Below are 15,704 nucleotides of genomic sequence, written 5' to 3'. Positions count from 1 at the left end.
GTCACAGGCGGTAAATAGTGCAGCGCGTGAAGGAGAGATGCAAGAGCATGAACACTGTTTAAGGTCTCCATTAATTCGTGCTTGTAGTAATCTATATAAAGTGTATATATTTTGAAAGCATTGAATCGCTATAAAAATCGCGATTCATTCGATTCTTAGCGTTTTAAATCGATTACTGTCCGAAATCGACGATTCAAAATCCACGTTTCAAGATCGATGCATATGCATCGTCATGGTTTGTAATCAATGCATCGAGAAAACGAGTGAATTGTTACGCCCCTATTAGACACTCTTAAAAAATAAAGGTTTTGGCATTGATTGTTCCATGAAGAACCTTTTACATCCATGGAATCGTTCCATTCTACAAAAGATTCTTTATAGTGAAAAAAGGTTCTTTAATTTATCAAAACATTCTTTGCACTAAGAGAATATGGTTCTTTTAAGAACTGTTGACTGAAAGTTTCTTTGGCGAACCAAAAATAGTTATTCTAAGGCATCGCTGCAAAATCACCTAATTGGAACTGTTATTTTAAAGAATGTATTGCTGATTTTATTTACATTTTTTTTGGCGGCACTGTCTTCTTGACTCCTCATAAGAAATGTCGCTGACTCAAAGTCATAAAAGTACTAGTGGTCTGATCTATTCCTGCAGCGTTTGCTCTTTTAGTCCTTTTATTCCGAAGCATTTTCCTGTTGCTCAGTTTAAACCTGAGTGTTTTCAGCTGGTGCCAGAGGGGCATCTAGAGGCCCCCGGCAGTTCCCTGCTATTGGTTTTGCAATGAATCCGGAAACCTATAAACCCCAAAAGCACAAATGAGGGAAAATATCAACACTGAGGTTTCTTATAATCCCCTTGGGAAGTCACCAACCAATCATGTTGTCATGAAAATAGGAGCAAGTCCGCTGCACAGCCGGAGCAATGACACTCTAGTTATTCATAAATCTGTGGAATGTTGTCATCTATTGCCACATGGCCTAAAATATGGGCGAAATTCTTAAAATATGGGACGCTGGAGATTTGATGGAATGTAAATGTAAACCCCAACCATGTATTTAACCTGAGATATTTCAAAAATGTTTCTGCATAAATGTGTCACGCAGAAATACTGCTTACAGGAAAATTTACTGATAGACACACAATGGAGCTTTGTAAGATCAGCAAACTGGTATGCTTACTGAACGCTTATTAGCATTAGTGTTATTGCTAGCTTCTTGAAGTGAACTAATCTATTTCCAAGGCAGCAACAAATGCTTGTAATACTGATAATTCATCAACGTTGCTCGTCAGGGAACACTTTGGGTCCGCTGAGCAGATGGACTCAAACTTAGAGATGCTAGTTAAAGACATGAGGTTGATCAGTCAGCACAATCTCCTGACGGGACGTCTGTGATGCCATATGTATCAGATCTTACTCCACTGATGTGCTTTCTTCATAACAGGCTTCTCACAAATTTGGTTTCTTTTCTTTCATTTCCCCCACTTTTTTCCCCATTTCTCTTTTAAAGGGGTAATTTACCATTGATGATGGGGTTTTAATAAAAGTTGGCTGTGTATGCTGTAGAAATTTGATTTTTATTTATTTATTTAAATCGTTGCTACATGACTAGAGTAAAAATGCTGTGGCAAAAAAAAAAGGTAGAAAAACTTTATAATGTGCTGGGCTCGATCAGCCTATCCGTGAGCGGGGATATAAAAATGTGGATGTATGATCTATAGTTTTCACAAGAGCCCTGGAGCTTTTATGTGTTCTACATAATCTGGCGGACCTTTGCTGCAAAATAAATGGGGATATCTTGGTGCAGGTAACACAGAAAAATAATAAACATTGTTAATTTACTTATACTACCAACAAAAGACAAAGCTGTTTGAAAATCAACAACAACAAAATAAATAAATAAATAAAATAATAATAATACTAATTCGGAAAGACTTTTTACAACAAAGACAAATGACTTTTTTTTTTTTTTTTGCAAAAGAGTCAACATTCATTATAATAGATCCCATTCATAATTATTTGGTTTGTTATTGAATAAAAACTAATAATGTTATACCTGAGAAATAATACTTATTTTTAAAGAAAGTATCTTGACTTATTTCATTTTTGGGTATTTGTGTTTAATGTTTTAAACACTAACCACTAAATTTAGCAAATGTAAAATAATAATAATAAATAATAATTAAAAATACCTTCTCTGAAAATGTACTGAAAATTCATAAAAAAAAATTTCATAATTTTTTCATTTCTTTTTTTGCCATTTTTTTTAATGTTTAGAACGTTTTTCAGCAAAACAAGGCAAAGATACCCAGTACAATATGATTTGCAATGTACATATTCCAAGTAGTGGTTCTCTAAAGAGGCCCGTAAGGGCGCAGTGATTTCTTCTTGTTGCAGTGATATCTTGATCTTCAGTTTTGGAATCATAAACGGCTTTAAAATCCTTCCTGCATGCTCTTATGTGTTCAGCAGCAAATAGACGGCATCTCAGCACCTTTTCTGGTACCTAAATCATGTACAACAACCCATAACCGTATGTTTTAGAAGCAACTGCTTGGAGAACAGAGTGAGAACTTTGATCCATTGCCTCTTCTTGAGTCTGACAGCCTTAGCTAATGCCACCGAGGGCATTAAGTTAGATTTATAAGGATGGGTCGAGTGTCTTAGGAAGCAGACAGAAGCGGAGTGCGAGCTGAGGAGATAATGCAGAACACCTGCCTATGCTTTTTGGAATGTCGGGAATCTGTTCTAGAATTGAAATGAAATGGGGATATTGAGTCAAAGATAAAGGCATTGCTGGAATGTTTTAACAAGTTGTGTTGCTGGGGTGTTTTTTATTCATCTTTTGTGCTTTTTTTAGAGGCAGATTAATGTTACATAAGTGTCTGAATCTGAGGGTTTAGTGGGGTGAGGCTGGTTGGAAGTGCTGGAGGTTAAATGCCATTTGAGCATGAAAATATTGCACAAAACATTCGCTATTATTTTCCAATCTCTCAGCTGTTTTCTTAATGATTGATGTTGGAGTATTGTAAAAGCCCGCTGTTGGAGTATTGCCAGATTGTCCCTTTCTTCACCTATGACTTGTGACGCTCCAGTGCCACCCACTATATTCAGACATGCCTGCCTCTGTCTCTCTGTTAACACTAGTTGGCTGAAGCTTCATAATCTTCGCTTGTGAAAGAGTAAATAACACAATAGCACCATTTCCACATTAATCTGTGGAATGCTGCTAAGAAAATGCTTTGACGTTTTTCGAGTTAAAATCTCCTGCTCTGGCTTGTTGTGATTGAACTTTATTATTATTAGCACTCTGACATATAAATTTGGATTTTTAATGCATATTAAAATGCAATGTAACCTTTTGATGGGCATTTGTTTTTCAAATTAATCTTGTTTATACTCATGCATAGAAATCACTACTAAGACGACTGAGATGTACTTTGCGAAAAGGAACAGGTCCGATCTGTGCTGTATGGAGGTATGTTAATATTTTTAGATTTAACGAGATGCATCCTGCTTGAGGTGCTGTCATATTTTATGGCAGATTGTGGGGGTTGACAAATGGATCATGGTGGATGTGTCTATATGGTCGACAGGCATAGATAAGACAGTATGAGGAATAATTCTCTTCTAGGGCTTCATTTAAAAAAAAAAAAAAAAATACTAGAACCAAAAGGTTTTTGTGACGTTTGGCTCTGTTTACAGTTCTTCAATGCCTGCATTTTTCTGCAGACAGAACGCTCGGGGGAATTCAGTAAGAATGAATTGTGTCACTTGTTAAAGCTAGTGTTCTAGCACCCGATTCACGAAAGAAATGATGCAATACAGTAAATGTGTTTCCATCTTAGTTTATGCACATCTCATCTTACTGAATTAAAAATGGCTCTTCCTCAAGTGAGCACACGTTTTTTTATGCACATTTTGGAGATTTTATTTGCAGCTTGGTGATTACTTCAGGAATTCTTATGCAATATCCCAAAATTCACATCAAAATACATTAATTGAAACCCAGCTAATGCATTTTCTGACAGTAAATGACTCTTATGAGCCAGTTCTTTTTAAAGGAATGCTTCACCCAAAAATGAACATTTGCTGAAAATGTACTCACCTTCAAACCGTCCAAGATGTAGATGAGTTTGTTTCTTCATCTGAACAGATTTGAAGTAATGTAGCATTACATCACTTGCTCACTCTCACGGCACCCATTCACTGCAGAGAATCCATTGGTGAGCAAGTGATGTAATACAAAATTTCTCCAAATCTGTTCCAATGAAGAACAAACTCATCTACATCTCGCATGGTCCAAGAGTCAGTATATATATTTGTAGACAATTTTAATTTTTTAGTGAACTGTTCCTTTAACGAATTGGTCAAAATGACTCCAACAAATCCAATATTGTTTTGGTCAGTTGGTCTTATGGTTTGACAAATTCATTTTTGAAAGCATAAATATGACATGATCACTCAATATGCGAGTTCTCTGATCTGATTTAAAATCTTTCAATCTGTGTCAGAAATAACTGACATAACTGGACATGAGCAGCATTTTAAGTTAGGATCTTTGGACGTTCAGAAAGCTGAACAGGTCGTTTAATGATTGATCTTCTCCGTGAGAGGAGCACTGCAGAAGCACAGCTCTGTGGCATTCAGTTGATGTGCGTTATTGCACTTCTACAGGAGAGAAAGCTCCTTGTCTTCTCAGTAAGGGCGCACCACAAATCTAACATATAGAGAATCCAAGAAACAGGGCTGCTTTTCAGCGCTGGAGGAACAAGATCAGAAGAGAGCCTCTTTGGCTGAGCTACATGAAGATCCAGCTGTGTTTAAGCCGGACCCCCACAGTGCGAAGAAGGGTCACCACACCTCCAGGGCTCCACCGCTGCAAATAAAGACATCCATTCACACAGTCCTGCCTATCGCTCAGCCTGCTGCTGCTTTTCATCTGCTGCCCTTGTGGTGATCCCCATGTAGTACAGACTGGTGGTGACAGCCCTCTCTTTTTGAGAAGGTCTTGCTTTTTTCTTGCTCGAGTGCCTTTGAAGATTATGGAGTCTCAGAGTCAATTTTGGCAGCGCCCATGGCAATGCTGAGCCTGCTTTGGCTGCTGTTCAGTGTTTCTTTATTTGATTTATTTTGTTGGTAATGAATTGAGGGTTATTACCATGCCTAATAATATCAAATTATTACTTTGTCTTTGTACTTCAAAATTACATGTTTAATTTGATGTGTTATATGCTGTTTCTTTGTCATTTATTACAAAATTTACTAGGAATTTCTGTGTGTAAAAAAATTTCTGCACCAATTTTTTTTGTTCAGTGTACGAACATGTATGATATGTTAAATTGTACAGTTTCTAACCATTTCTGTAACCATATCAGAATATCATAGAAAGTGGTCTCTTTTTACTTGGACTAGTATGCAACCACCTAATACCCTGGTAACTGTAAAGTATGGTAAAAGATGGTAAAAGACACTCAAAACACTGTAATCAGTGTGGTGGCAAGTTTTATATATAGGTGAAAATCATTCACATTTTTTTTGTCTTCAGAAAATGTTAATATATGACATGTTTTAGTGTGGTGTAAACACTTCTTTAAAGGTTTGGGATTTCTTCAGGTGTATAAAGTAACAATATGGTACTTGGGCGACATACAAGTGACTGAGTCTGAGAGTTGCAAGTTTCAAAGTTATTTCATGTTTTTTTTTTTTTTTTATTTATATATTTATGTATTTATTATTTTTTACATCAGAAACATTTAAATTGCTAACGAGGCTTTTATTTTTGGACCAATGTAAAATGAGTACCATATTTGAGTAATGTGAACGCATTGTTGATAGTGGCTGCAGGCAGAATGGAAGAGTGTTTTGTGAATGAAGGGGATCCTTCGCTTTCTCCCTCCTCTTTCCTCTCTCTGTCTCTAGATGGGGTCAGCAGGAGTCTGTGTTGATTTGTGACCGTTGCTTCCTCTAGGGTGAACGAGGACCGTGGTGAACAAGCATGTTGATGGATGCTTCTCAAACACAGGAAATGCAGGGGTAATTTAGGACAAGAGAACATCAGTACTGGAGTTTTTATATAAGGTACCTTAACAGATAAAAGGTGCATGTGTCAGAAACATGGATAGTCCAATCTATGGAGAATCAGAGCATGTCTGAATCCAAAGTTTTATAAGAAGCAATCTTTTTATTAAATGCTTAAATTTTGATTGTTTTATAAGTATTTTTATAAATTATTTTGACTTAATTCTGTATACAGTTTAAACTGACTTTTAAAATAATAATTTTTATGAATGTAATTTTTAAAAATGAAATTTTTATAAATTGTTTTCAAAATATTATTAGACTTTTAAAATCCCTGTTGACCTATTTTTTAAACTTTTTTTTTTTTTTTTTTTTTTTTTTAAATGTAAGTTTTAGAAGTTTTTTTTTTTTTTTTCATTGTAGGATTCCATTTCTACCAAGAAATACGAATTGTGGCCATTAAATATTTGCTTGATTATCTCTAAAGTGCTCTTGAATTTTGTTCCATATCATTAGATGTGATGCTATGGTTCCCTGGAAACCAAGTACCTTCATACAAAAACGCTGTCTGATAAGTCATTGACTTATCCCCTAGGATTTGGACACAGCCGCAGGACTTCCTTGGTGATCCGGACAGTTCTCCCAAAGGCAAAAGCCATGGTAAAGTAAAATATCTCCTTTTCTTTCCTGTTCCGTCCATTCCTTTTGTTTTGTAAGTATCCGTATGGCTTTCTGTGGGTTTGACGGTGGCGTAACCTGGAATGCATCCAGCCTGTTGAACTGGGGGGCAGAGCTATACAATGAGACATGGATCTGTTCTCCTTCACAATTAAAGCCAGTCCATTTACATCCAAATATGCTGTATGCAGGCCTTGTTTACACAACAGTATCTATCTCTCTCTCTCTCTTCCTCTCTCTCTCGCCCTTTCCCCTTAGCCGTAACTCCTCCTCCAAACCATCATTCTAACAACTATACATTCTTCCTCCCCTTCCACTCTTACTCTGAATGTTACTGCATGCTGAGGCTTCCCGTTGCCTGTGGGGATTTTGGGGAATTTGTGATGACAGCACCTCTCCCTCTGTGGAGGAGTTGCCTTGAATATCCAAGGAGAAGAGGCGAAAGAGACGCTCGCAAAGGCTGATCGCGTCCACTCTTAGATTTAATGGGACCTTAGACACTTTGCACGCTCCTCATCATGACCATGATAGCGATTTGGAATTCTCAGCACATTCTGAAGAACTCTAAGGTGAGATGGCCCTCATTGTTTTAATATGCAGAAGTCGGTCTGTAGGGCAGAGACGTCAGCTTCAGTGCTGACCTGCTGGAGACTCTTAAGTGCAGGTGGATGAGTGAAGTTCATGACAGAGAATACTGAAAAAATACATAGCTTGAAGTCACTTTGAATGAAAGTGTCTGCCAAATGAATACATTTAAAGTTTAATGTGCTGATAAATGTGAAAGTGAAATGTCAGGACTCGCTGGCAAATGTTACATATGCTTTCAACATCTTTGGACGGGTAGTTCATATGTTCTGTGGTGTGACATTCTGCATTTACTGCATCTAAAACTATTTTAAATAGCATTTTGTTAGTCGTTTTATAATTATTTATGCATGCAGTTTGACCTATCCAAGGAAAGACTACATAACAGAAACCTGTTAATAAAAATAAGCAATTACTTCTTTATTTCCCATAACTGCCACTTTATATCTCCCAGTGTGAATTATGTCTTGCCATTTGACAGTTATATTTTGCAATTTTCACACTTTTAATTGCATCTTTATTTCTGATAATTGCCACTTCATGTAAATTTATATCTTGCAAGCTGTTAAATGTTGCAGTTGTGACTTTCTTTTAATTGCATCCTTATTTCTCATAATTGCCACTTTATATCTCCTCTTGTGAATTTATATAATGCAAGTTGATTGTTAAATTTCACAATTGTGACTTTCATTTAACTGCATCTTTATTTCATTTAATTGTTTTCATTTCACTTTGTTTCTTGCAATTGCAATGCTATATCTCACATTTTTATGCATTTGTTGTATTGCTGGGCCATTTAAAATGAACCAATGGAAGTAAAAAAGTGAATAAAAATACTAAATGAAAAATGGTGACCCGGAACTGATATATACAATATAAACTTTCCCAAATACAATCTTGTCAATTTTTAACATTAAAGTCTAAATGTTGATATAAATACAAAAATAAATAAGGCCCACTTTTGATGTGCATTCAAAAATGCGACTCTGAATGATGCATATCAAATATCAGGAACATATGGCAGGAGTCACAGATAATTATTTCAACTTACACGTGTCAGTAACTCTGTGTACGTTTTTACAGGACCATTACAGTTGTGGTGAAATGTACACTGTGTAATGCAAAAATAACGATCTCTGTAAAATGAATGGGAATGGCAGCGTTAACAGTCACTCACAGTGTGTAAAGTGAAAAGAAAACACTGCTTGCCCCTTTTCATGTATTGCAACACTTTGCACTCAACGAGAAACTTGTAGAACTCTTGAGTGACATTCACAGTGCAGAATCCTCTTTGGCTGTTTGGATCAAGTCTTTTATACAGCTGGGAATGAGGAGGCCTCCTTTTACTGTGGCTTTAGAGAAAAACGGGCAAAAGGAAAGGAGGTAAGAGGACTAGATCTAATCAGGGTTACACTTGCAACACTTTCTCATGAGAGACAACGTTTTCTTTTTTGGGGGTAATAACTTCCAAATATGAATCCTGTCATACTAAGTGACAGATTATAATATTAAAAGGATACTGAAAATAGTTTACACTGTTAAATCAGTAACTGGTCACCAGAATTGTCACCGTTTTAATCACTTTTTTGTCTTTTGATTAGATCATCTTAAATTGTCTTATGGTTCGACAAATTGATTTTTTAAAGTATAAATATTGCATGTAATCTCTCTGTGTGAGTTCCATTAAAAAATGCATAATTATAAAATAACCAGCAAAATGCTGTTTAAAGTAGTTGTAAGTGAAATACAGCATATCCAAGTATTTAATGTAAACTACCATTATACAAATTGTTTGTGCATTGTAATATCTGAGTTTTGGTCAGTTGGTCTTATGGTTTGACAAATTCATTTTTGAAAGCATAAATATGACATGATCACTCAATATGCGAGTTCTCTGATCTGATTTAAAATCTTTCAATCTGTGTCAGAAATAACTGACATAACTGGACATGAGCAGCATTTTAAGTTAGGATCTTTGGACGTTCAGAAAGCTGAACAGGTCGTTTAATGATTGATCTTCTCCGTGAGAGGAGCACTGCAGAAGCACAGCTCTGTGGCATTCAGTTGATGTGCGTTATTGCACTTCTACAGGAGAGAAAGCTCCTTGTCTTCTCAGTAAGGGCGCACCACAAATCTAACATATAGAGAATCCAAGAAACAGGGCTGCTTTTCAGTGCTGGAGGAAAGAGATCAGAAGAGAGCCTCTTTGGCTGAGCTACATGAAGATCCAGCTGTGTTTAAGCCGGACCCCCACAGTGCGAAGAAGGGTCACCACACCTCCAGGGCTCCACCGCTGCAAATAAAGACATCCATTCACACAGTCCTGCCTATCGCTCAGCCTGCTGCTGCTTTTCATCTGCTGCCCTTGTGGTGATCCCCATGTAGTACAGACTGGTGGTGACAGCCCTCTCTTTTTGAGAAGGTCTTGCTTTTTTCTTGCTCGAGTGCCTTTGAAGATTATGGAGTCTCAGAGTCAATTTTGGCAGCGCCCATGGCAATGCTGAGCCTGCTTTGGCTGCTGTTCAGTGTTTCTTTATTTGATTTATTTTGTTGGTAATGAATTGAGGGTTATTACCATGCCTAATAATATCAAATTATTACTTTGTCTTTGTACTTCAAAATTACATGTTTAATTTGATGTGTTATATGCTGTTTCTTTGTCATTTATTACAAAATTTACTAGGAATTTCTGTGTGTAAAAAAATTTCTGCACCAATTTTTTTTGTTCAGTGTACGAACATGTATGATATGTTAAATTGTACAGTTTCTAACCATTTCTGTAACCATATCAGAATATCATAGAAAGTGGTCTCTTTTTACTTGGACTAGTATGCAACCACCTAATACCCTGGTAACTGTAAAGTATGGTAAAAGATGGTAAAAGACACTCAAAACACTGTAATCAGTGTGGTGGCAAGTTTTATATATAGGTGAAAATCATTCACATTTTTTTTGTCTTCAGAAAATGTTAATATATGACATGTTTTAGTGTGGTGTAAACACTTCTTTAAAGGTTTGGGATTTCTTCAGGTGTATAAAGTAACAATATGGTACTTGGGCGACATACAAGTGACTGAGTCTGAGAGTTGCAAGTTTCAAAGTTATTTCATGTTTTTTTTATTTTTTTATTTATATATTTATGTATTTATTATTTTTTACATCAGAAACATTTAAATTGCTAACGAGGCTTTTATTTTTGGACCAATGTAAAATGAGTACCATATTTGAGTAATGTGAACGCATTGTTGATAGTGGCTGCAGGCAGAATGGAAGAGTGTTTTGTGAATGAAGGGGATCCTTCGCTTTCTCCCTCCTCTTTCCTCTCTCTGTCTCTAGATGGGGTCAGCAGGAGTCTGTGTTGATTTGTGACCGTTGCTTCCTCTAGGGTGAACGAGGACCGTGGTGAACAAGCATGTTGATGGATGCTTCTCAAACACAGGAAATGCAGGGGTAATTTAGGACAAGAGAACATCAGTACTGGAGTTTTTATATAAGGTACCTTAACAGATAAAAGGTGCATGTGTCAGAAACATGGATAGTCCAATCTATGGAGAATCAGAGCATGTCTGAATCCAAAGTTTTATAAGAAGCAATCTTTTTATTAAATGCTTAAATTTTGATTGTTTTATAAGTATTTTTATAAATTATTTTGACTTAATTCTGTATACAGTTTAAACTGACTTTTAAAATAATAATTTTTATGAATGTAATTTTTAAAAATGAAATTTTTATAAATTGTTTTCAAAATATTATTAGACTTTTAAAATCCCTGTTGACCTATTTTTTAAACTTTTTTTTTTTTTTTTTTTTTTTTTTAAATGTAAGTTTTAGAAGTTTTTTTTTTTTTTTTCATTGTAGGATTCCATTTCTACCAAGAAATACGAATTGTGGCCATTAAATATTTGCTTGATTATCTCTAAAGTGCTCTTGAATTTTGTTCCATATCATTAGATGTGATGCTATGGTTCCCTGGAAACCAAGTACCTTCATACAAAAACGCTGTCTGATAAGTCATTGACTTATCCCCTAGGATTTGGACACAGCCGCAGGACTTCCTTGGTGATCCGGACAGTTCTCCCAAAGGCAAAAGCCATGGTAAAGTAAAATATCTCCTTTTCTTTCCTGTTCCGTCCATTCCTTTTGTTTTGTAAGTATCCGTATGGCTTTCTGTGGGTTTGACGGTGGCGTAACCTGGAATGCATCCAGCCTGTTGAACTGGGGGGCAGAGCTATACAATGAGACATGGATCTGTTCTCCTTCACAATTAAAGCCAGTCCATTTACATCCAAATATGCTGTATGCAGGCCTTGTTTACACAACAGTATCTATCTCTCTCTCTCTCTTCCTCTCTCTCTCGCCCTTTCCCCTTAGCCGTAACTCCTCCTCCAAACCATCATTCTAACAACTATACATTCTTCCTCCCCTTCCACTCTTACTCTGAATAACTTAGTCACTGCATGCTCAGGCTTCCCGTTGCCTGTGGGGATTTTGGGGAATTTGTGATGACAGCACCTCTCCCTCTGTGGAGGAGTTGCCTTGAATATCCAAGGAGAAGAGGCGAAAGAGACGCTCGCAAAGGCTGATCGCGTCCACTCTTAGATTTAATGGGACCTTAGACACTTTGCACGCTCCTCATCATGACCATGATAGCGATTTGGAATTCTCAGCACATTCTGAAGAACTCTAAGGTGAGATGGCCCTCATTGTTTTAATATGCAGAAGTCGGTCTGTAGGGCAGAGACGTCAGCTTCAGTGCTGACCTGCTGGAGACTCTTAAGTGCAGGTGGATGAGTGAAGTTCATGACAGAGAATACTGAAAAAATACATAGCTTGAAGTCACTTTGAATGAAAGTGTCTGCCAAATGAATACATTTAAAGTTTAATGTGCTGATAAATGTGAAAGTGAAATGTCAGGACTCGCTGGCAAATGTTACATATGCTTTCAACATCTTTGGACGGGTAGTTCATATGTTCTGTGGTGTGACATTCTGCATTTACTGCATCTAAAACTATTTTAAATAGCATTTTGTTAGTCGTTTTATAATTATTTATGCATGCAGTTTGACCTATCCAAGGAAAGACTACATAACAGAAACCTGTTAATAAAAATAAGCAATTACTTCTTTATTTCCCATAACTGCCACTTTATATCTCCCAGTGTGAATTATGTCTTGCCATTTGACAGTTATATTTTGCAATTTTCACACTTTTAATTGCATCTTTATTTCTGATAATTGCCACTTCATGTAAATTTATATCTTGCAAGCTGTTAAATGTTGCAGTTGTGACTTTCTTTTAATTGCATCCTTATTTCTCATAATTGCCACTTTATATCTCCTCTTGTGAATTTATATAATGCAAGTTGATTGTTAAATTTCACAATTGTGACTCTTTCATTTAACTGCATCTTTATTTCATTTAATTGTTTTCATTTCACTTTGTTTCTTGCAATTGCAATGCTATATCTCACATTTTTATGCATTTGTTGTATTGCTGGGCCATTTAAAATGAACCAATGGAAGTAAAAAAGTGAATAAAAATACTAAATGAAAAATGGTGACCCGGAACTGATATATACAATATAAACTTTCCCAAATACAATCTTGTCAATTTTTAACATTAAAGTCTAAATGTTGATATAAATACAAAAATAAATAAGGCCCACTTTTGATGTGCATTCAAAAATGCGACTCTGAATGATGCATATCAAATATCAGGAACATATGGCAGGAGTCACAGATAATTATTTCAACTTACACGTGTCAGTAACTCTGTGTACGTTTTTACAGGACCATTACAGTTGTGGTGAAATGTACACTGTGTAATGCAAAAATAACGATCTCTGTAAAATGAATGGGAATGGCAGCGTTAACAGTCACTCACAGTGTGTAAAGTGAAAAGAAAACACTGCTTGCCCCTTTTCATGTATTGCAACACTTTGCACTCAACGAGAAACTTGTAGAACTCTTGAGTGACATTCACAGTGCAGAATCCTCTTTGGCTGTTTGGATCAAGTCTTTTATACAGCTGGGAATGAGGAGGCCTCCTTTTACTGTGGCTTTAGAGAAAAACGGGCAAAAGGAAAGGAGGTAAGAGGACTAGATCTAATCAGGGTTACACTTGCAACACTTTCTCATGAGAGACAACGTTTTCTTTTTTGGGGGTAATAACTTCCAAATATGAATCCTGTCATACTAAGTGACAGATTATAATATTAAAAGGATACTGAAAATAGTTTACACTGTTAAATCAGTAACTGGTCACCAGAATTGTCACCGTTTTAATCACTTTTTTGTCTTTTGATTAGATCATCTTAAATTGTCTTATGGTTCGACAAATTGATTTTTTAAAGTATAAATATTGCATGTAATCTCTCTGTGTGAGTTCCATTAAAAAATGCATAATGCATAATTATAAAATAACCAGCAAAATGCTGTTTAAAGTAGTTGTAAGTGAAATAGAGCATATCCAAGTATTTAATGTAAACTACCATTATACAAATTGTTTGTGCATTGTAATATCTGACATGTCACATATTTCATAACCTGTGTTATATATTGTGTGTGATTTTGATAAGCATGTTTGCATGTGTCACAGGCCCATGGGAAATCAGAGCTAGGTGGCTGTGAGTCACTGACCTTGTCCGGTGTTTGGTCACTCTTCTTATCTGCTTTTAAAGGTTAAAGCCCTGAGGTTTTGTTAAGGGCAGGTGCATGTTTTCCTTTCTCTTGATGAAATTGGACCATGTTTTTGTGAGTGTGTGTGAGATATAGAATGAGAGCGAAGCACAAGGCAACGTGTTAAATGAGTGAAGGCCACAGTCAGGGTTGCCAGCTGGCCCCCTTCTCACATTTAACACCACAGATACAGCTCTGATTTTCTATGCATGCTTGGGAGTGCACGGGAATATTCAGTATTTCCATTTGTTGATGACCACTGGCAAAGTTCCATACTGGAGGGTTCATGAAAAGAAACTCTTTGTGAAGATAAGTGTATCAGTCAGTGAAATGTTTTTTTTTTTATTTAGTTAACCATTACAAGAAACTTTAAGAGAAACTTAGAGATCAATATTAAGTAATACTGCTAATATATATCTGTACTTGTTTTGTCTGTACTTGTGAGGACCAAATGTCCTCACTTATATTGTGAAATACTGACAACCCACTAGTGAGGACATTTTAATGGTCCTCACTAGTTAAAAAGGCATTTAAATCAGCCAAGATGTGTTTTTTATTTAAATCTAGTGGTCTGCACATGTTTCTGTGATCAGTAAGTTTAGGGTTGGTGATAGAAAATGCCATTAACCTGATAGAAAATCAGTGGAAGTCTATGCAATGTCCTCACTAAGATAGCGAAACAAAAGTATGTGTATTTTGTTGTATTTTGTGTGTGTGTGTTTTTTAAATAATATTATAAAAGTTGTTTTGAGTTCTAAATGGTCGCAAAAATGAATGTCATATTTGTTTTAGCCAATTATTAATCAAGAATGAATGTCTGAGCAGTGGGATGCTTTTTTAGAGACATACCAAATGGTGGCATTTATTGGTTACAAGTTTGAATATCAGTAAAAAAAACAACAACAACAAAAACAACTGATGAGTCTCTTTTCAAGACTATACACTTAACCCGTTTAATCACATATTTTTCCCAGAAATGAAAATATCCAAATGATGTGTCATTAGTAACCCTTTGAAATAACCAATAATAATTGTTTTGAAAATTTTTTTGGAAAAGTGTGTGAAAAATTGTGTTTTATGGTCGGTCACAATTGTGACCGGTGCGATAAGGTGAGTACTGAATTAACATATTTCTGCAGTCATAAAAATTGTTATATATCTTAGCCCAGCTATTTTAAACTGTTTGATCACATTCTAGGGTTATTAATGTGCATAAGAAACCTTATGCAATATTGATAGGAACACTGAAATAAAAAACAAAGAAATTCAACCATCAACGCTTTTCAAAATTGTTACTTTTTTTGTAAAATATAACATCAAATTTTTATATTAGTACTACCAGTATTACAACATCAATATTGTACATTTTTAATGTGAATTTTTAATTTAGTGCAATATGTTGTCATTGCAACATTTTAGTGTAATTTTCACTAGCAACTGCAATTAAATTTATATTGTAAACCTAAGTTTACTGTTATCCCACTGGTCACTATTGTGACCATCAATATGTTTACTCATTCTATGACCACACTCAACAAAACTGAATATATGTGAATTCATATATTAATACTAGACACCTTAAAGGGGTCATATGATGTTGCTAAAAAGAACATTATTTTGTGTATTTGGTGTAATGAAATGTGTTTATGCTGTTTAAAGTTCAAAAAACACTTTACATTATTGTTTCTCCTCTATGCCCCGCCTTCCTGAAACGCGTCGATTTTTACAAAACTCATCGGTCTGAAAA

General features: G+C 35.7%; 1 protein-coding gene across 1 annotated transcript in view; it reads left to right on the top strand.

Annotated features, from left to right (window-relative positions):
- The first annotated feature begins 11,657 nt into the window (after nt 1–11,657).
- Nucleotides 11,658–15,704, top strand: part of LOC107730833 (uncharacterized) — a 54,736-nt gene continuing 50,689 nt past the window's right edge. The window contains exon 1 of the mRNA XM_016541768.1: nt 11,658–11,968. The gene's annotated coding sequence lies outside the window, so the exon portion shown is untranslated. The remainder of the gene's footprint in view (nt 11,969–15,704) is intronic.

This window comes from Sinocyclocheilus rhinocerous, unplaced genomic scaffold, assembly GCF_001515625.1.
Source record: "Sinocyclocheilus rhinocerous isolate Xijiao unplaced genomic scaffold, SAMN03320098_v1.1 scaffold938, whole genome shotgun sequence".
NCBI classification, from domain to species: Eukaryota; Metazoa; Chordata; class Actinopteri; order Cypriniformes; family Cyprinidae; genus Sinocyclocheilus; species Sinocyclocheilus rhinocerous.
This window is presented reverse-complemented; position numbering and strand designations above follow the sequence as displayed.